Raw genomic sequence first — 21,902 nt, 5'->3', positions numbered from 1 at the left:
CACAATAATGATGTGATCATCCGCAAAAAGAATGCTGGGTGTAGTTGGATGTGTTGTCTGTATACTTGTGGGAAACGTTTGCATCCTGTTCAGTGGAGTGCTTTGCATGTAATGAGAATGCGAATGACGGCTAGGCCCTCCCACAGCCTGCTACACAAGGGTCTTTGAGATCCAGTGAGCAGACGGGAGTGTGTCACGTGTGTGTGGCCCATCCGTAATCTAGCTAGGACACCGGTGAATCTGTTGTGTGAGTCAGTAGTGTATCGTCCTATGTGTGGTTTTATTATGTGTAACTTGTTGTCTTTTTGCGTATGCCAGTTGGCTTGCCATTTTTGCGAAGGTGTTTTCTTATGTGTGGCTTGAGGTCGGTGTAACGTATTGCTATAACATCCACCCTGTTTGTAAGAGCAGCAGCCACGGCCATTCGATCCGCGGTCTCATTCCCCGCAATTCCAACATGGCCTGGAACACAGCACAGGATTAGTTGAAAATTATTGTGCGCATACACAGACATTAGAGCATTAAAAACTAGATTAAAAATGTGTTTTTTTAGATGCGAAGCAGCTTATGGTCGAGGCTGTTCCTTCCGCCGTTGTGTGGGCGCCGTCGTGCGGCGTCCACGCCTCCACGGCGCATGCCTGGCCAGGCACCGCTGGTAACGATTGTGTCAGGATGCTCCTAGGGATTGGCCAACCTAAGAATCCATCACGAGATAGCTTCGTGTTCAACCACCGTCGTCATGTTCCCGTAGGGGAACCCTGAATACCACACCCCCACTGCGCATGCCTGGCCCGTCACCGCTGAAGATGATTGTGGCATGATGCACCTAGGGATTGCCCATTGAAAGAATTCATCACCAGATAGCTTCGCGTTGAAACACAGTTGTCATCTTCCCATAGGAGAACCCTGAGTAGTATGCGCGGTATTTCTTCTCTCCTCTCCGGCGCACCTCTCCTCTCCAGCATTCCTCTTCTCTTATAAGCTCCTCTCCGGGATTGCGCAACAAATGGCAACACCAGCTGCTCCGCACGCAAAAATGCGAAGCAGCTTAGTGTTAGCGACGCGACGGTAGCCGCTGCTTACTCCGCTGGAGGCGCCACTGGAGCTCCGCGGATAAATGACGGGCATGCGCGCTTTGGTGCCATCATTCTCCTTCCGCAACGCCGCGATCGAACTGAAAAAAATGGGAACTTGAGTCGACCCCATGGCTGCTTCGCATAGTACACAGGGTTCCCCTTCGGGAAGATGGTTCTGTGTGTCGACTATGCATGCACAACGCTCAAATAGTCTGTAAAGATGACGGACTTAAGAATTTGTTTGTTTGAATATCTTGAACGGTGAAATAAAATTCTTAGGTTTCTGCTGAAAAGATAGTGGTGTGTATGCTCATGCTTCTGCAAGAATTAAAATTGCGAGCATGAGCGCCGCAAGACACCACAAATAAAGTTTTCGCGGCATCGCTGTGAACTTCGGCACATTATATTCATCCTGCGAAGACAAGATGTGCTGCAGAATATTAGAACTCACAACTCTACTTTTACCCATTTTCCTAAAAAAAAACATCACAACAAACAGGCTGCAGTTGCCATGGTGGTACAACGTGAGAAAATGATGATGACCCTCAGATATCTAAAAACCCAACAGACACACCTGAAGCTTCCTCTCACCCCCAGTGAGTAGGGCAAAGAAACCGAGGGATGATTTCATAACAACTGGGTTGTAAATATGTCGTTGAGGACAGATTTAAAAGGATGGTTATTCAATGATGAAACGTTAAAAGATTATAATATATATATGTACATTCATTGATGTTCCAGGCACCATTTGTTACTTTCAACCGACGGACTCTGGGCCGGGCTTGTGCGGAACGCCCCAGACGCAAGGCGCAGGCCCAAGTGTAGCACTGGATCAAGCATCTTTAGTGCTGTCTTTGATGCCAACATATACACGACACTACTCATGTCTAACCGAGACCCTAGCAAGGTAGTAAAAACACAGAGTTCTTTGTCTGCTCCACTGGATTGGAGGAGAGTACCTTCTGAATGTTCAGTGTTTTCAGGCATTTACGTTTAAGTTGTGTGATGTGTGGGACGAACGTGTCTTTTTAATCAAATTTGACACCTAAAAACTTGTGCTCCTTTTTTTGAGAAATATATGCACAATGAAGGGTAGTGTCCGCGTCCGCAATAATCATGCACTTGCGGGAGAACACAACACAGGTACTTTTGCTGGGGTTTAGTTTAAACCCGTCGGGGTCCGCTCAGCAAGCATTTTTCTTAACACCGAGCACTACTTGATGTACGCGAATTGGCAGGTTACAGGATTTAACAGATATTTGTACATCGTCTACATAGATGGATCAGGAAAGGGATGGCGGCAGTGCCTTTTGGAGATAATATATCTGAACTAAAAACAATGTGCAGCTTGAAACTCCGCCTTGTGGCACACCATTTTCCTGCACGTGTTGCCCGGACATGGATTACCCAACCATTACATGAAATGTCCTCGTGGAAATGTAACTACAAATGGTTTTTAACATGTTACCTGACACTCCAAAGGACTTGAGGTTGCTAAGGACGCCTTATCGCCAGGCTGTGTCATACGCCTTTTCAAAATAAAAAAAATATGTAAGGCAGGACTGGTTATGCACAAATGCATCTTTTATGAAAGATTCCAACACAACAGTTTGATCGACCCTGAAGCCTGCCTGGCAGCTCTCAAAAGACTATTGTACTCCAGAAAGTGCACAAGCCTCCGGTTTATCATGTTCTCGAGAAGCTTTCGCAGTTAGCTGGTCAGGGCAATGGGTCGATAGCAAGCGTTAGAGAAAGGGTCCTTCCCCTCGTTGAGGAAAGCGACAATTATAGTTTCCTCCAAGAATTTGGTATGTTCCCCGAAAGCCATATCTTGTTATATGTGTGCAGGAGTGTTAGAAGAGTGTCTGAGTGTAGGTGCTTTATCATTGTTTATGTGTTGTCTGGGCCTGGAGCTGAGGGTTTTCAGGTGCTCATGGGGCTCTCAGCTCATGAAGTGAAACCGGAGTTATAACAGGAGGTTGACTTGTCGTTATCAAGTAAAGACTTATTTTCGGCCTATTGTTTGTGTTTCATGAAAGTGTTCGTGTAGTGTGCTGACCTGGACACATGTTGGAAGTGTTGTGCGAGCGTGTTAGCCTGGTCTTCCAGAGTATCTTCTGTTGTAGTAACCAGGGGCAGGCTGTGTGTTTATTGTCATTTTACTTTGCGCATTTGTGTCCAGACTGCGAGTGTCGCGGTATGCGGTTATGGATGTTAAAGGGGCACTGACACAAAATTTTGAAGGCGAGATAACTTTGGAGATAGATTGGTGGGAACACATATACATCATCTGCAAAATATTAGCGGCGAATACAGCCTAGAACATATTTAAAATCAATTTTATAGTGTGCGAAACGCAACCGAGCAGCCAGCAGAGGACCACGCGCAATTGTAAATAAACAACATCCACACACGTCACGATTTTTTGTTTGCCGCTTCCGCACTGCCGGCGCTTTTTGCCGGCTCGCCCGGCTCGCCGCTCCAATCGGAGGGCCGGAGGGCGGAGCTTCTGCTCTCGAGAACGAACGACCCGATCGTTGGCGGCGGAGGCGCCGTGATTTCGTCAGCTCATCGGGCAGCTGGTCACGACCAAAGTTCTACAGCGATTCCAGCACTCTGTTTCTATTACTGTTTATTACCATTCGATGCGAAAACGCGACGGAGGCACGAAAAGCCCACTGAGCTAGCCGCACGGTCGCTGTGCAGGCGGCGGCCACGGCCGCGGCCGGCGCAGGTAGCTCGAGTGATAGCTTGTTACCGCTGCACGAAATTGTCCCCAAGTCCCGACCATGGTGGCTTACATGAGAAAGGAGTTAATGATGCGATGGCGGGTTGCATTAAAAATTGTCATCTGCACCGCTTACGAGAGCGGCACGCGAATATCCGCCGCAGTGCTAAGCCGAACACATCTGTAGGCGGACCTGTAGGCAGACCGGCCGGCTGCTCCCAGCGCGCGTCTTGCCACCCACCGTCTCGAGCGTCGCGCGTCGTTCTTTAGCCGCGGTAGCATTTGCACTCGCAGCGCCTGCGTCATATCCACGGTCGCTTTTTAATTAAGCGCCTCACGAGATCAGTACGTGGGGGCATTCGCAGAAACTGCCGTCGATGGGGATTCGACAGTGCTACGGCGGCTCTGCTCTGTGATATCCCTCCGACGGTCACGTGGTCAGCTTTGTTCACACAAAATCCACAAAATCCATCGTTTCGCGGCACTCGCTGAAACCGAAACTGCGACTGGCCGCATTGAAAATGCCTCTAATTAAACAACCGCCGCACGCTGAAGCAAATGAGGTTTCTACAGGTTATAAGTAGGTCACTAGCTACTTATCGCAACAATAAAAAACAAGATGCAAAATTTTTGTGTCAGTGCCCCTTTAAGAATGAGTGGCCACTCTCTCGTTATGCCTCACGGCGCACACGTTTTCTCATCGCCTGTGCCGTTTTGAACAATAAAAGGTTTCCCGACGTGAGGTACCGACGCAGGATACCCAACGCCTTGTTCTGGTCTCCTCGTGTCCGTCTAAAGTCCACATTCCACGACGGCCTCCTCTGGTTACGCGGGCACCCGTGGCGTAGGAAATGGACTTTTCGGCGGCGACGAGGCTGAGCGCCGTGAGGATTTGGGTAGCTTCTTCAACAAATAAGTGTCCTATGGATGTTTGGTGTAGTGTGAATGTCTCTGTAAATGTATTTCCGTTAGCTCTTGCTTCATTGAACCTGCTTTAGAAAGATGGACTGCATGGGCCTTTACCTATATATGTTAGTCAGGTGGAGAAGTTTTCACTACCATATGGGTTCGTTCCCACGCCCAACTCAAGGAAAGGACACAGAACTGCAGAGGCCATACCCAAGTCAAGATATGAGTATGTTTTGTGTCCTATGGTATGGTATGTAGGCTGTTAATTGTTGAAAAGGCATACTCTAGAGGATGTTAAAAATTCTCTATCAGACGACCTCGCGCATCCAGGCGAGAAGAGCCCCAAATAGAATTGTGTGCATTAAGGTCGCCTGGGAGAATCAATGCTTCGGGCAGCTGGTCAACCAACGCTTTGAGTGAGAGCTCGAAATTTCAAGATCAGGAGGAATGTATATGGAGAATACCGTTGTCATCCTATAACCTAATATTCTTCGAATTGCTACAGCCTCAAGGTAAGTGTTCAAAGGGATAGGTTGCCATGCTAAATTTCCAGGGGATTATGGCAACACCGCCAGAAGAGTGTGTGCAGCCATCCCTGTCTTTTGTGAAGACCATGTAATTATTCAAGGAATTAGTGTGCTTGAAATTCAAATCTGTTTCCTGAGCACGCGGTACTCTTGGGTGATTAGCATATACTATTTCTGATACATTGTCAAAATGTTTAAGGAGTTTTCTGCAGTTAATTTGGATTATGTTTTCTCTTCCCGTTTTTAAGTGTTCGGTGCTACTAGAGTGTGTTGTTTATTTATCGTCTTTCGAGGCTTGTACTACCGGTGGAGGCGTTTTCGGTCTCTGTACAGGTTTGGATGCATGTACCTGTTCCTTCAGTTGCGATGGAAACAGGAACGGTCCCACGTCCATCTCATCCTCGGATGTCCTAGGTGTGCCTGATGGACCAGGTCCCTTTGACTTGGCACCCATCTTGGTGCCTTTCGTTTTCACAGCCGCTACCACCGAAGGTGTCGGGAGCACCACAGGTGGCACGGCCGGTGCGGCAGAGCTGGCGGTCGATGCGGGACCCCCGGTGTCCATCTCATGCTCCAGTGGTAGCAGGAAGGGTGGGGAAGCAGGGGCCGGAGTAGCATCGGTCCTGATGGTGGCTGTTGCCACCACAGCCGCTTCTGGCTACGCGAGCAGAGCGGAGGCGGGTTGGGCTGCCCGAGGCAACCGAGGAGGGGCGAGGGCAGGACCATGTCGGACTCTCAGTACTGGGTCCCAACCGAAACCACACGCCGCTTTGCCCCCTGGCGAGCTGCGTAGGCATACCACCCCTGGGGAAAAGAGTCGAACTTTTTCAGCGCCCCTTGGAGGGGTATATTCTCGGTGATCTTAACACTGATTATATGCCTCTCCTGCTTAAACCTTTCACATTTTAGTGAGTACGCGGCATGTGGTCCCTGCCAGTTGGCACAGGTGAAGGTTTCGGATTTACAGTTTTCTGAAGGACAGTCATGCTGGCCGCATTTAGCGCAGGTAAGTCGGCCACGCACGAGTTTGTGCCATGCCCGAACCGTTGGCACTTCAAGCAGCACCGTGTGTGCGGGGTGCGCCGGCGGACAGAACAATTTATATAACCGGCATTTATGGATTCTCGAAGGGTGGATCGATTGAAAACCAGGATAATGTGTTAAGTTACTAACTGCTTGTCATCGCGGCGTATGGATATGCGGTTTATAGCCGCGATGCTTTGATACCTTCAGTCTTCCAGAAGGTAGGCATCTGTTTTGGAGAAGAGATCTGCCTCAGAGATCACACCTTGATATCTGATAAGGCGGCGGTGAGGTGTGACTCGGATGTCCAGATCTGCCATGCGGGGTTTTTTTTTCAAGAGAATTGTGGAATGGTGCTGCGTCTTGACTGCAATTAGCACTTCACCTGTTCGTACTTTTTTTTTGCCTCGAAAGATTTGCCAATGATTCCTTCAAAGAACTTGGAGACAAGGAATACATAGTGGGAGGAAACGGGTTTCGAATTCTCTACAGATCAAGGAGCAAAAAATGGGATAGTCGTCATGTTTGCGAATGTTCCAGTGAGCAGGTAGGAGTGTGTCGCATGTGTGTGGCCTATCCGCAGCCTAGCGAGGGCGACTTCAATGTATCTGTTGCGTGAGTCAGGTATGTATCGTCCCAGTTGTGGTTTTATTACGTGTAGTTTGTTGTCTGTTTGTTGACTCCAGTGTAGTCACCATGTGTTACGAAGCTGTCATCTGATGTGTGTCTTCAGGTCGGTGTAAGGTACTGCTGTTATGTCAACCGTGGTCATGAGAGCAGCAACACCAGCCATTTGATCAGCGGTCTCATTGCCAGAGATCCCACAGTGACCTGGTCCCCAGCATATGGTTATTTTTTATATTAAGCATATGCAGTCATTATGACCTTTAAAAGAACATTGATTACATAATTTTTTGAAGACCGTCCTGATGACAATGCCTGCACAACGCTTAGAGAATCTGTGTAGACGATGGACTTTGGAATCTTATGTTCGAGGATGTGATTTGACACGAGTAAAATGCCATACGCTTCTGCCGTGTAAATACTGCTGTAAAAATTTATTGTTTTGATAACTTTAAAATTTGGTCCGGGCGCTGCAAAAGAGACAGTAGAACCAGTTTTGGACGCGTCGCTATAGAATTATGCGCACCTGTACTTGTCCTGCAGGAACAGGAAGTGCTGGGGAATTGCATTCCTGGGTACCCTATTTTTTTCTACAAGAGTGAATGACAGGTCGCATGTTACAGGACGAAGATGCCATGGTGCGATAAAATTATGAATGGGTGCCCTGTGCGTGTCTGAAAGGGGGACATTGAGTGCAGAAGCCTCCTCACTAACTCTGGGAGAAAACGGTAAGGAAATAGATGGCCTGTTTAAAAAGAGTTGTAAATTTGATGTATCGTTCATGATGGGAAAAAAGAATGGTTGGTCAGAGACACGATCTTGGATGCATACAACGGGTCAATATACTCCCGCTGATGCTCTAGGCACCATTTGTCGCACTCGACATAAAGACTTTCAACAGGGCTAGTGCGGAATGCGCCACATGAGAGGCGAAGGCCAAAATGCAGCACTGGGTCGAGCATTTCCAGTGCTGTTTTTGTAGCCGACCCATACACGACACTGCCGTAGTCGATGCGAGACCCCACCAACGCTGTGTACAGGCGCAGCAGGAGTTGTTTGTCGGCCTCATAAGATTGATGTGAGAGGACTTTAAGAATATTCATTGTTTTTATGCATTTGCTTTTGAGCTGTCTGATATGTGGGATGAATGTAAGTTTTTCGTCGAATAAAATACCTAAAAACTTGTGCTCCTTGTTAAAAGGAATCGGCACATTCGCAAGAGTGATGTCTGGGTCTGAGTGGACGCCACGCCTCCTGGAAAACAGAACACAAGAGCTCTTCGCGGGATTAAGATTAAAGCCATTCTTTTCAGCCCAGCCGGCAAGTTTCTTGACGCCGAGCTGGACTTGACGTTCGCAGATGGACAGGTTACACCATATAAAGGATATCTGCACGTCATCTACATACATTTACTAAGAAATTGAAGGTGGCAGTGCCGTTCCAAGAGAGTTTATTTTTACTATGAAGAGGGTGCAGCTCAACACTCCACCTTCCGGCACGACATTTTCTTGCACGTGAACATTTGACAGTGCACAACCAACTCTGACGCGAAAGGTTCTCTCCGACATATAACTACAAAGGATGTTCAACATGTTGCCCGCAACACCGATTGACTTTAGGTCACTGAGGATACCGTACCGCCAAGCGGTGTCATAGGCTTTCTCTATGTCGAAAAACACCGTAAGTGTTTATGCACAAAGGCATCCTTTATATATGTTTCAAGAGCTACCAGTTGATCGTTCGTTGATCGCACAGCCCTGAAGCCTGCCTGGCAGCTGTCGAGAAGACCGTTGTACTCAAGGAAGTACACGAGCCTGCGATTGATCATCTTCTCGAGAAGCTTGCACGGGCAGCTGGTCAGGGCAATGGGTCGATAGCTAGCTGGAGAGGAAATGCCCTGCCCTTCTTTCAAGAATGCTACAACTATGGCCTCCCTCCAAGACTTTGGAATGTGCCCCGAAAGAAATATCTTGTGGTACAGGTGAAGGAGTGTTACAAAAGTGTCTGTGTGTAAGTGCTGTATCATTGTATATGTAATGTTGTCTGGGCCTGGAGCTGAGGATTTACACGTGCTTAGAGCAGCCCTCAGCTCATGTAGTGAAAACAGGGAGTTGTAAGAAGTCTGTGATTTGTTGTTGTCACGTAGGGACTTCTTTTCACAAGAGGCTTTATGTTTCAGGAAAGTGTTTGTGTAGTGTGCAGAGCTTGACACGTGTAAAAGTGTTGTGCAAGTGTGTTAGCCTGATCTTCTAGTGTGTCCCCAGTCGTGCTGACCAAGGGCAGTCTATGTATATGTTGTCCTTTAAGTTTACGTATTCGTGTCCACACCTTGCGTGTGTCTGTGTATGAATTTACGGTTGTTATGAAGGAGCGCCAACTATCCCTCAGGCTAGATTGCAGTTGGTAAAGAAGCTTCGATATCCTTGTGCCGGTAAACACCCGTTGAACTGGAAAGCAAAAATTCTGCAAAAATTGAGGGAATTATCTACTAATGCAATACATTCCTATGTCACTTGTCTTGAGTGTGAGTTTTTACAGACAAGTTTTTGTTTTTTTGTAAATCCTCTCAGACCAATTATCTCGATTTACGCCGTTATAACAATTCAAAGTGGAACATTCGCCAAATCTGCAATATCGTTGAAACGCAGGTTGTTATACCGTTTCCCATTTTCTTATTTTTGTCATAATTTTTTGCAATATTTTTCAGAACATTCTTTCAACAATTATGGCCACGTATGCTGTTATTACGACCACAGGTGGAACTTTCGCGAATCTGCAATATTGCGCATATGAAGCGCGTACACGGTTCGAAATTTCTAGGAATCATGTTGTATTTTTCTTAATATTTATTTTTTCAAGATGTCGTCTTACTCATTATCTCCATTTACGCAATTATAACGATTACAAAGGAAGCTTTCCCGCAATCAGCATTCCTGTGGAAATTGCATGCATTTATAGGACTTACTGTTTTACTTAAAGTATCTATATTTTTTCCGATTTTTAATTTTCCTAATATTACGTTCGGCAGACCAATTATCAAATCGAATAAGAAAATAATTGTTGTTTCTAATATCTAAATGACACTGAATGTAACACAGACAGAAAGCCCGCAAGGCTTGACAAGGACTGCGCCCCTTAACCATAATACTCCGTCAGTAGTTGTGTGTACTAGAAAAAGCGATTCTTCAGTTAGAAAGTGCAAACAGGCATCAAGCTTCTTTTGTTCACCAAAATCAAACAAGTAAAACAACATAAAACATACCGGAAGTCACAATTTCACGAAAGCAAAACGGGCTAACAGCAAAAAACGTAAAAAAAAACACAGCCCCCCCAAAATGAGCTGTTTCCAAAAAGAAGAAATAAAGAAAAAAAATATCTCAGAATGTTTAGAGGCTTTAAAGAAACGCAAAGCTTGCATAAACGCTACCACAGCTTCAATTCACCAGAGAAATAACAATATATTAAAAACTACAATACCATGAGCCTTCTGTGGGTTGTATAAAAGGTGTTTACCAAGGTAATAATAAACCGCATAAATGGCACCCTGACTTCCAACAGCCCGGGGGACGGAATTGGTTTAGAAAATGATACCTACACCTCGAGCTCATCATCAACAACAATCCACTAGGTTAACGCAGGGGAAAGGCATCTCTCATCGACCTCCAATCACTCCTTTCACGCGGCGGTCAAGTTAATTCTTTGCCTCCAAAACTGTTCGTTTCGCCCTTCCTTAGAGTAATTGGTCTTTCTCTTTTTTCGGTACCGTTTCTTGACGTCAACAGTGCAATCCTGGAACTTTACGGATAGTGATTTCTCCGAACGTCGTAACCAGCCCAATGCACTTTTTTTTTTACTTGAAGTATGACATGTTATATTTCAGTTTGTTCTGTGATAAAGGTACTCCGTTTTCAGTCTCTAGGTGATTCCGAGCTTATTATACCTTCCATGACCAGTTGAGCCGATGTGAGGTTATTTCCAAGTTCTTTATTTAAGCGCAATGTTTCTGCTCCTTATGACGTCACCGGCAGGACGCACCAGATGCGTATTTTTTCACAGTGATATAGGTACCTTACGATTCATTATTTGGGGGTGCATGCCAAATGCACCCTGTCTCATACTAATCCTCCACAATATATATTTCTTGTGGTTGGAATCAGCACAGGTATAATGCAGTTATAATCTAGTACTTTTTCTAGCGTCCTGTTACATCAGCGGAATCGCGCGCATTTGTCATGTTTCTTCACAAATACTTGAGATTCATTCGTAATTACTTTTGGTTGCACGGTCTTCGTGTCTCTAATTACTTTGTGGAGTATTATTTCACGTGTTTTGCACACTCGGTTAGCACAACTACATCTGCAAATGGCTCACATATTCTTCGTTTATTCCTAATCCCGTGCATTCTCAGCATCCTTCCTTAATACCCATTCCAGAAAGCTGCACACAGCTTTGGGGAGATGGTATCCCCCTATCGTACTGCCTCACGGATGGGGTATTTGCCTTTTGTCATCTTAGAAATTATTCTATTCCCTGTATTTTATTGCTCCAAGCCGTGCTGCGGTGTTCATCGCCTCACACACGTTTTTGTAGTCTATAACTGCCATGTCGAGGTTTTATTTTACTCTCACAAATGTTTATAACTTCATTTTTTACGTGCCAGTGATGTATTGTTTGGTATCCTTTCTAACTCAGCGTGTTTTTATGGTTGATAACATTCTAAGCTTTTATTCTGTTCGCTATTCGGTGAACAGCTTGCGCACAACAGACAGCCGGCTGCTGGGTCTGCACTACTTATGGTTGACGGTGTTTCCGTTCTTATGACTTATAATTGTTTTGACCTAATTTCAGAAACATTCGTCCTGCCTATGACTCACTCTATTATGGGTGTCTTTTGATAATTACGCTGATGTGGCAAGTAATTATCCCATGATCGTTGCTTGAATCGTGGTTGTTACCACCACGTCTGGAACAATACCTCGGTTTTCACCTAAATGGAAGGTTTTTAGGTTTTTGTTTGCTGTTGGTACATTGTAATGACCATTCCGAGTTTTTCCGTTTGGAGAAGAATGTGTTTATACTCTCATATTCCTTTCTCCCGAAATCCCACCGAGGCACAAAGACCATCGTAATTCGACGTTCAATCCGCCCTGTTCATGGCTTATAAACAGTGGGGACGTTATTGAAAGACTTGCAATTGAACTGGCCAAAGCTAGAGAGGATGGCACAACAGTCTGGTTTTTCTATACCTCGTCGGCTCAAATGCAGACGAAAATTTAGGGGAAGCCGACGACTGGCTTCAGAGAGCTTTGAAGCAAGACAGATTAGCTAACTTGCGAAAGCAAAGAGTATTATGACCTGTTAACAGGAGTCCTTGGTGCGACACGACAAAGCCACAAAGAATAAATTAATAAAGTGAAGCATAGAACGTGGAGACCCAAGACTTTATGCTAGTGCGTCCAAAACGCAGCCTGGGAAAGGTTTCAGAAGTCAGTCATTACGCTATTTTTATAGTTCTCAAACCCTACGAACGCCTTTGCGGTTTGATGCTGGTTACAAATGTCAGTGCAGCAACGTATAGGTCTAAGGTAGCGGTGATGAACGATCATGGGTAATAAAGGTAATGCTCAATACGGCTCGAGGGCTGCCGGTAGGAGCGCCACTGAAATCCTCATAGCGAACTGTTTCGAATGCAGCTGCGGCAGGCTGCCGTATGCTCCCACTGTTGCCACCGCTTTTGGGGCACGTTATCGACTGAGGTTTACCAATTGTTTGCTTCGCAAATACACATTTATGTGGATCAGTCACTCTTTTCGCAAATGTGGCGTATTCATTACAGGGTAAATGTTTCTGAACATATCTTTATCTGGTACTTTTGATCTATAAAAGTGCACGTGTGTGTCTTAGGCAGGCATAGTGATATCGATATATGCATAGAGCTGATGTATTTCCACTGCCCTGAAATTTATTATTAGTGTCTTTGTAAGCAGCGTTCCCTTACACGATCGTGATTCAGCTATACACTACGACTTAAATCAGTTTTCACCACATACATAATCTAGCGCAGCACTCGTACCTGATACCACGCCACTTACGCTTGCCGGTATCATACCTGAGACAGTGATCACTACCCGGGAAATGTCAAGATGCGTAAATTTATCGAACATTCTACGAAAGAAGCACGATGAATAATGCGAAACTATATTCGGAATCAGTACACGACAAAAAGGTGTTGCTGGGTCGTTTTGCCGCGAGGTAAGAGCTCGTTTCAAGATGACCAAGTTATGCAGCCGGATATATCTGGTACATATGTCCTCCGCGAGAAGCGCGGAGACACATTAAAGAGTATTCCGCTTCCGCGGATAAACACTTTTAGAACCATCGTCACGTGATAGAGGCAGCCTGCAAAATTTAGCACAAAGTGAAATCCCAAGGCCTTATCAAATAGCCCTTTGCACCGAGAACATCAACACCGCGGGAACTACAAGCCGCCCTGGGCCGCTGCCACGAGCGTCGGAGCGTCCCTGGCACCGACGGGATGACGTGCCAGATGCTGCGAATCCTGGACGTCACCCAGCGAAGGCCACTCCACCTCTTCTACCGAGTGTGGAGGGCGGGTGACGTTACCATATGCTGGCTGGTGGGGGTATCACCAATTTTGAAGGTTGGTAAGCCACCCATGAAGCCAGCAGGCTACTGGCAAGTGTCTCTCACGTCAGCGGCAGGAATGCTAATGGAAAGCACTGTCTTGAGCCGCCTGCAGTGGATATCTGGCAGGCGTGGCGTCTTCCTGAAGCAGCCGAGTTGCTTCAGGTGCCACCACTGCACTGCGACTCACTGGGGCACGTTGTCTTTATGCTGGAGCACGCGCGCCACGACGACGAAGCGGCCTACCGCGTCTTGCTTGACATTATATTGGCGGACGACTCTGTCCCCCACACCACCGTCTTGGAATACTTGGGCGACATCGGCGTGGTGGAGCACATGAGGAGCAATGTGCAGGCGTTTCTGGTTGGCCGGACCCTTCGTGTAATGGTTAACAGGCCGACCAGTACCCAACGAAATTACCGCTCTGAGATGCCCAAGGGTACCGCGCTGAGACCGTTCCTGTTCATCTTTGTGCTCGCTCTCCTGCCAGGCTGCATTGCCGCTGGAATCCCGTATCCACTGGGTAGTGCAGTCGACGTGGACGACGTTGCAATCTGGACGCACGGTCCAAGATGACAGCTGTCCAAGGTAAAGGCATGCCTCCAAGAGGTGCTGGGGTGGTGGCATATTTCCTAAGAAGCCATTGCTTGCTGCTGTCCGAGTTCAAGATAAAGGACATGTTTGACTACCCACGTGGCTATAAGGCACGCACGACAACACCCCCTCCACCCTCCGCGGCCAGCTGCTCGCGTGGTGCTTGAGAGTCAAATACCTGCGGCTCCTCATTGACTGCCGGCTCGCCTACATCCAAGGGGTGAGGGCACTCCAGCACCGCACGGTGGAAGTCCAAAGGGGCGAGCGGAGGCTGCTGGCACGAAGCCAGTGCCTCTCGCCCGGTGTGGCCGTGCGGGTGTTTTATAGAATGGCATCCACAGCCGTCCTGTATTCTCTGAAGCTTGTACACCTGCAAGTACTGTGTAGGCAGGAGCTGGAGAATGACCAGCACCGGGCCATACGTCTCTCCCTGGGCCTCCCATGCACGTCCCCGGTTGTGCCTACATAAGCAGGGGGAGGAAAACGGGGCTGCACCCGACCGCCAGCACTCTAAGACACCGGATCAGGCAACCCTTCTGCAGCGGTACCGCAGTCACACCTACTCGAACACGGGCTTGCTGACGTTCATCTACGAGAGCGACCGTAAGCTGCCGCAGCGTCCACCCGCTCGAGAAACCAACCCTAGCATCAGGTGAGCTTTTTAGAAGAGCACCACGCTCGCAGAGATTCGTACCAATCGGGGCACACCAACCAAGGCTATCCATCAGCAGGATGCTGCTCTGCTGCAGGACAAAACGGCCGGCCTCCTGCAGTTCTACAAAACAGCTCCAGGCAACCCTCCATGCGAAGAGATGGAGCCGTCTGCACGGCCTTGAAGCTATACACCAGTCGAGAGTGATCCCGGCCCTTTACTGCTTCCTCCACTCATTTAGATCTTGCTGGGCTGCAGGTAGCTGCATACCTGTTCCCGGAGAAGGGCAACCAGCTTCACAGGGATGTCATCTTCACCTACTCTCGACCTGCTCTTTTGTGACTGCGAGACTGCGAGGAGCGGACCAGACATCGAGCTTCACTGGCTACGTGGAGCGTTTGGTGGCTGCGAAGCTCACCTGGTAGAGTCTCGCGGCTCTGCCCGGCGCTTCCACTGGTTGCCATCTGATGTCACCCTCAGCGGCAATGAGGTGGCTCACGCCCTGGCCAGAGGTGCTGCTGGCCAGGAGGGGGCTCTTGCCTCCCTCGAAGTGCGGCCCTTCGACGCCGCACAACCCGTTCTGGCGCAGGAGGGGGGACAATGCTCCTGCTCAGTGTTTTTTGTGCTATCTTAGTGTTACCTGCTCAGTGTAATTTCGTCCACTTTCTGGAACGTGCTGCAGCAAGTTTTGTTGACAGCTGAGGAATCCTCTTCGCCATCCTCATTGAACATCTGAGGGTGGCGGATGGAGTAGTTACGGTTTTGCTTACGTGGTGCACCAAGGCCATCGTTGCAATATTGGTGCTTCCCGACTCCTTGATCACCTCTCTGGTTGTACGTTGTCACCCCTAACCACCGGGGTCGTAGGGGAATTCATCCTGCTAGCGCTCCCGTCTCACTTTGAAAAGCTTGCTCCCCTTTGGCCTGTGCATGGTACGCTTGTAGACACCGCAGGGAAGCGTTTCTTGTAGGTTTTACGTGGTGACTATTCGTTGTCGTCGGCTCCAATCATGATTGTGAGCGGCGCCATTATACAACCGGGATGACAGTCGTGGCAGGCGATGGTTGGGCTTCCAGGAGATTTCCGTGGAACTGAAATGCCCGAGCAGCGAAACTTCCAGGTTAATGTTCCAGAGTCCACCAACATATGGTTTGTTCTGTGGTTGACGTGAATCAAATGCCCACCTCAGTGCGCCGCCCGCACGAACAGATCCACGCACGCGGGAACGCCTGAAGAGAAGCGAGCTCCAAGAGCGCCGCGGCTAACATCGTGCAAATAGAAACGGCATCGACCAGCACTAGAACAGCACCTAGACCGCAGAATATGTAACATTAGTAGTTCAGTGTCTGCCGGAATATTGAACCTAATAGTCAAGGGGTGACATGAGGGGCCAGTTCTGTGGCCGTCTACGATAATGACGCCATCACTACTAGCTGGCATGCTCGGTGCACACAGTCATGCCTCAAATCTGTCGCGCTCTTCGGCCATCTCTGTCGGCAGCAACCAGAGTCGTCGGTTTCTCTGAAGTCGTCTTGGTAGCAGTCGCATGATCTACGCGCAGCCGCCGAGTTCCCCGCCTTTTTAGCCTCCTTGGTTTTTTTGCAGTCAATGGTGTGTGCTGTGGTCTTGCCATGCCGGATGACTGTTGAGTAATGGCTTTGCGTTCCGGGATTCCCAGAAGCGGCATGACCAGGAGCAGCTGACGGCCTGGCGAAGTCAACCTGCACGTAAAGTTTGATTACCTTTTCGTAGTATTTATAGCTGGACAACAAGTCAGCTTCTGGTTCGTCCAAATCCGCATTCTGGGCGCTCTTTTCGAGGGACTTCATTTATTCGCCGTTCCGATCAATGAGGTACAGTTCCGAGCAGATCTGGCTAGTAGCTCTGTCGGCATTCTGCAGCAGCCTCTGCAATGCAGCTGCGCCCATTTTATTTATTTCTGTCGCAATCTAACGGCGGTGGCGAAGCTCCTCACAATCTGGTAACTTCTATGTCATAGATTCCAAGTATGCACCTCATCAGGTCATGTCTGCTCATGTGTTCAGCATCCCTGGTCCAACCAACGACGCCAAAATGTCGCGGTAGTGACACTTGAAGGCGATCTTACGGCTTATCGGCATTACGCTGGGCAGCTCGCGGGAAACTGTAGCGAGCGCGGTGAGCGAGCCATCCCTGCCCTCCCATGCCCATGCGAACCGCTTTTTTATTATACACAAAAATGACAAGAGTTATTGTTTAATAACACAAAGAACGTGAACTTTAAAGAAAGTCTTTGATGAGGGCGTTGCTGTTTTCGTAGGCAGAACAAAGGGCTGAAGGGCTGAGTGATAAAAGTCCTAATGATGGATTTCATCTTGGTGGGGGATGTATCCCAACCTATATATAAAAGTGACGAAGGTTATTACGCAATTTTTAAGAGGAAAGTTTTGTAGGCCGGGATACACCAACACTTTGATGACGTCATACCCGGCACCGAAAGTACGCCAGGACAACGGACCGCGGATAAACGGAAATGGTGCTGCATTCTAGGAAAGGTGAAGCGAAGCAATACCTCATGACGAAAACCAGCGCTGGCAGTCGGTGTAAGCTACGGCTTAGCGACGCCGACGGGCTAGTCGTGTGAACGCTTACTAAACTTGCATAAATTCAAAGATAAATTTGAAGACTTTGAAGAATAGGGATTTACGAGTGTTTATTTGCAGCCGTAACGAAAGCTAATTGTGGCTGTTCTTTATTTATGTTTTGTTCTATTGAGTGCAATCGATGGTTTGTTCCTTTTCGCTATCTCACTCTTAAAACTGGTTTTAAGCGTTTTAAGGTTGCCAATGTTGTTTGTATATTTCTGAACCGTGCGCGGGTCTAGAATAAACGCTGCGTTGCAAAGCAAAAGGTGTTTTCTTGTTTATGTTTAGTTCTAGTTGTGAACTGTTCATGTCAATTCTACGTTTCGGTGTGAAATGGAGAAGTTTTTTCTGAAGGTGTTTTTTGTTGCTTGTTCCTTTTTATGTTTTGCTTTGCTGTTTTACTACCCTGCTAGTTCTTCCAGTGTTAAACAAAGCATTTGTGAATATCGCGGCTGATTACCATTTTCTTTTCTTTTCTGTTTCTTTTTTTTCTGAACGCCTGTAAATACAACATCATTGCTTTTTTTTTGTTACTTCCTTTTTTACGCTTTGTGCTGTGCTGCATGCCCCTTGAATTATCTAAGTATTATTCGAGGAGAAGGGAGCACCGTCAGGTGACCAGGTCAGCTTTTTTCTCTCTCTTCCTACATCATTGTGGGTGGAAAATATAGGCAATAATATTACTTTTTCATGTGAAGAGAAACGCCAGCGCTAAGCGGAACGAGTTGGCGCATTCACGGTTCAAGTTAAAAATTCTACCTTGCACGTTTCACAATCTGAGCTTGTCGCAACGCAACCGTCTGCCGTACACGGTACGGAGCAGGACTAAAGCGGTCACACTTTTCCTCAAGCGACCCACTTGCGGGACGTCACTCCATAGGAACACCCAAGAACAGCCTCTATCCCGCACATCGCGCGCCTTTAGCAGCATATTTCGCCATGCATTTTACTTTCTTGCTTCACTGATTCCTATCCCAGAGGAATCAGCCACAGCCTTTTGTCAGTTTATTTCCCGGAAAGCTGGGATAATATATCGCTCTGCTGAATCTGCTGACGTCTTTGCATCAACATCTGCAAACGTTGTTTTGCAATGCATTACCATGGGACTCCTGTGTTTTCTACAAATATTATCCTAACACTGCCACAAACTTCAAGGAAGGCTATGTAAATATTACCATTATCTGAGCTCTAACGGCGTTTTCTCTTTAAAGATTTTAGTACCTCCTGGTGTCGGGCTAATCGGTACGGCATATTTTGTAGGATTCCCCTGGGTATAACGTTAAAACGGATTGGAAAGAATACATACATATACAATACTGTCATTACGGCACCTGCGTGTGCTCTTTCGAATTGATTGTCTGTGATCCCCAGTGGCTGTGATCCCCTACAAACGGTGCTTTAAGAACTGTTCTATGTGGACAAAAATTAAAGCCCTTTGTTATTTACTACCAATTCTCTGAGAACTAGATTGAAGATAGTTCCAGATCCTATAAATACTTTTGTATTCACTGTAGCATGATTTTCGAAAGCCATGTGAATTAAACGACCTTTTTATACCGCACACCTGCATTTTTTTCAGCTTGGTTCGAGTACAGGAGTTTGTTGCAGCGGAAGTTGCATGGACCCACGTTTTCCTGGTGGGAATTATTGCAATTGACACGATCGTAGCGTAAATTCACAGCAACTGTTCCTGAAGCCTGAAATAAACTCATGTGTCTGTGTTTGGGCCATTTTGTGTAATGCTGGTGATTTTCAACGAAAACAAACACGCACACACACACAGCACACATAAATTCGTATATACACAATGTAAGGACACAGACAAAGATTTAGTAATAAAAATTGCCTACTAACACTAAGACAGCAGGTCTTCCTTTCTTGAGGTTAATGTGCAAGCTCAATTTACTGTGTTATATATACGCGGTGTACAAGGGATAGCTCGGTGCAAAATAAGGGAGAGCGTTTATGCGCACCGGTCATGGTTGAAGGGCAGCAAAAATGATTAAAACAGAGGAGAATTTTTCCAGAAAACTCACGTTGTGAAAACATGTGAGGGCGTTACATATCTATGAATGTTACATATCTGTGGTGATGACGGGCAGGGAGACCAACAAAGAAAAAACACATCAAGTCAAAAAGTCATAGTTTATTCACCAAATCACAATAGGTGTCACAACTTATTTTTATGAGAGAGAGAGCAGTTTTATTGAACCGTCAAACACGTTATTAGAGCACATATTGCCCTACGCATCAGTTCTAATATATTAAGAATCTGGTAAATCAAACTTGAGTGACCACTATACTTCGGTTGTGGGGTGGCAGGAACACTGAGCGCACACAAAGCACTAAGAGAGTGAGTTTTGAGTTGAAATGACCGTACAAATATATACAAAGCGCTGAAGGAAAAACCTAGTAATCAAGCCCAAAAATTTTTTGCAGCTACTTTAAAGCAGGCGAAGTAGAGAAAGACTACAACAGAAGACAGGACGAGGGTTTGATTGCCGGTAGTGGTGACCACTCTTCTGATGGACCCCAAAAGCGAACATGGCAGAGGTTCTGGGATTACGGCGCACGTTAAAAAATCGGAGCCCTTCACTACGGCGAGCTACATCGCATGAGTAGCCTTGAGCATTATCCCTCATAATCAATAAATCACAACCGAAGGCAAGTGGATGCACGCACTTGACACGGAACTGGAGCTACAAATCTCTTTGGCACATTGCGGGCTCAGGCAATCCTGAGGTGGTTAGCAATAAATACTTAAAAAAAGGAAGTTAATAAAGGAAGGGGGAATGAAACAATCGCACAAGCCCGCGTGCTCATCTGGATTACACGATGAGAATTTCAAATCTAACAAAGGGGCCACAGCTTTCTTATGAGAACGTAATATTTAGACTGACTGGTCACATTTGGTTAGTGAAGCCACTGTTTTGTTCAACGTGCTTTTAACTAGCAAAAACGGCTACCAGTAATGGCAGAATATTATTCAGGGAATAAAATAGGCGCGAATACCACTATCCTGACCGATCCAGAATTACAATATATGAAGAGGACCAGAGGGAACGAATAAAGGGGGTACTGAAACGTTGTACGGAGGAAAGACATGTAAGTTTCCTGTTATTTTCTTTGATTCCACATGACGCCGACTTGAACTTATAGGTAAGAGAGGGTTCGGGGACATCACGACGGCGATTGGTTTAAAACGAGATTTTAAACTTGTGCCTTTGAGCTGTTCTAAAGGATGTCCAGAAGTGTTCAGTTGCCTTGATGTTGGCTAAGAGGGTATAATTTTGCATAAGAGCGGGGACTATTATTCCGGAAACCAAAGGGTATTTCAGCCTGCCTGGTGTATTTTAATGAAAAGGGTGCAATCCAGCAGGTATACAATTTTGGCGGAGTCACACTTGAACTTACCGTTTACATCAACCTACTTGTTTTCAGCCGTTCTGGTGGCGTGGTTTGGTGGTCATTTTTGGTCACAATTTAAAACTTGCAAGCAATTGTTTGCGGTCATGTTATGCTAAATTTAGCGAGAAAGTCGCACAGATTTTCGCTCTCTCTAAACACAACCCATGGTGACTAGGGAGACATTCTTTTTCGGCGTTCAGCTTTGAAAATGATATTGTGGTGTTTCTCCCCGGCAAATCTGGTTAAGTGCTGCAGATATGCACGAGATGTCAGAATCCACATTGCACATGTCCAGGAGACGTACTGATGGGGTCAAAACAATGTACACTATGTTCCGACCAAAATCTAGTGAGGGATAACGTAGAATGCACTTCTCACGGTACATTTATATGCTGTTTTTAGGTTGTTACCTTACTGTTACAGCTTAGGAATATTGTAGTGCTACGCGTACAAGACATATAGGTATGGCTACTGAGCACCGTTTTGTTAAATTATCCGTACTCTACGTTAGTGTGATATTGCGGTTATGAACCATTATGGATTAAAAGTACAGATTTTTACATAATTTGTGAGCTTGGCCAGCCCATTTTGCGAGGTTACCTACGTGTCGTGGGCACTTCTACTTGAAATATGTCTTGGTTTGGTGTTATATGGCAGTGTTGGTTTGGTGTTGTTGCTTGTGTTATATGGCACCTATAGCGCTATAGTGCTGTTTGGTGTTATATGACACCTGGCTTCTAGAGCTATATGTTTCCTTTTCTGGATTGCTGCTGATAAGTGAAGAACTGATAAGTGAAGAACCAAGCTGACCTGCGACTCTGGCAGAAGCACACAAAGCACAGGTCCAAACAAGAAATGTCGTACCGAAAACAAGCAGCAGTAAGTTACAGCAAATCAGTCCTGATCAGCACAAGTGCCTTTGATACTAAGGCAGTTATACAGGAACCAAGAAATGCCCGGTTTGGTCCCCGCATCATGGCGTACAGGCCTTCCGCAAATAAACCATCATGGAAACATTGCAGCTGAGCAGAAAAAAGCTTTGAAAGCGCACATAAAACACAAAAGAGTTTAGGTAAAACACTTCTGAGTGA

At 46.6% G+C, this 21,902-nt stretch overlaps 1 long non-coding RNA gene across 1 annotated transcript in view; it reads left to right on the top strand.

Moving 5' to 3' along the window:
* LOC144139385 (uncharacterized) overlaps positions 1-19,122 on the top strand; it is a 119,792-nt gene extending 100,670 nt beyond the window's left edge. Inside the window, exon 4 of the long non-coding RNA XR_013316171.1 lies at positions 18,983-19,122. This is a non-coding gene — a long non-coding RNA (uncharacterized LOC144139385). The remainder of the gene's footprint in view (positions 1-18,982) is intronic.
* The last annotated feature ends 2,780 nt before the right edge of the window (positions 19,123-21,902 follow it).

This window comes from Haemaphysalis longicornis, unplaced genomic scaffold (genome assembly GCF_048455015.1).
Source record: "Haemaphysalis longicornis isolate Haplotype H1 unplaced genomic scaffold, Haemaphysalis longicornis Haplotype H1 scaffold_5, whole genome shotgun sequence".
Lineage (NCBI taxonomy): Eukaryota > Metazoa > Arthropoda > Arachnida > Ixodida > Ixodidae > Haemaphysalis > Haemaphysalis longicornis.
The sequence above is the reverse complement of the archived record's forward strand: the minus strand, read 5'-3'. Positions and strand labels throughout refer to the sequence as shown.